General features: G+C 55.9%; 1 pseudogene; it reads left to right on the forward strand.

The window, feature by feature from the left end:
- The first annotated feature begins 95 nt into the window (after positions 1–95).
- Positions 96–855, forward strand: LOC108526050 (neuroligin-4, X-linked-like; annotated as a pseudogene).
- The last annotated feature ends 5 nt before the right edge of the window (positions 856–860 follow it).

Here is an 860-nt window from a genome sequence, read left to right on the forward strand (position 1 = left end):
TGAGAGACAATCACAGCCTTCATTGCTCAGTAAAAGCTGCGTTTCTGTCCTGCGGGTTTTCATTTGCATGTCCACAATTTTGCACCTGCAGGTCTCTTCCAGAAGGCCATCATTCAGAGCGGCACCGCCCTGTCCAGCTGGGCAGTGAACTACCAGCCGGCCAAGTACACTCGGATATTGGCAGACAAGGTCGGCTGCAACATGCTGGACACCACGGACATGGTAGAATGCCTGCGGAACAAGAACTACAAGGAGCTCATCCAGCAGACCATCACCCCAGCCACCTACCACATAGCCTTCGGGCCCGTGATTGACGGCGACGTCATCCCAGACGACCCCAGATCCTGATGGAGCAAGGCGAGTTCCTCAACTACGACATCATGCTGGGCGTCAACCAAGGGGAAGGCTTGAAGTTTGTGGATGGCATCGTGGATAACGAGGACGGTGTGACGTCCAACGACTTTGACTTCTCCGTGTCCAACTTCGTGGACAACCTTTACGGCTATCCTGAAGGGAAAGACACTTTGCGAGAGACTATCAAGTTCATGTACACAGACTGGGCCGATAAGGAAAACCCGGAGACGCGGCGGAAAACGCTGGTGGCTCTCTTCACTGACCACCAGTGGGTGGCCCCGCCGTGGCCACCGCCGACCTGCACGCGCAGTACGGCTCCCCACCTACTTCTATGCCTTCTATCATCACTGCCAAAGCGAAATGAAGCCCAGCTGGGCGGATTCGGCCCATGGCGATGAGGTCCCCTATGTCTTCGGCATCCCCATGGTCGGTCCCACCGAGCTCTTCAGTTGTAATTTCTCCAAGAACGACGTCATGCTCAGCGCCGTGGTCATGACCTACTGGAC

This window comes from Rhinopithecus bieti, unplaced genomic scaffold (assembly GCF_001698545.2).
Source record: "Rhinopithecus bieti isolate Rb0 unplaced genomic scaffold, ASM169854v2 scaffold_72675, whole genome shotgun sequence".
Taxonomy (NCBI): Eukaryota; Metazoa; Chordata; class Mammalia; order Primates; family Cercopithecidae; genus Rhinopithecus; species Rhinopithecus bieti.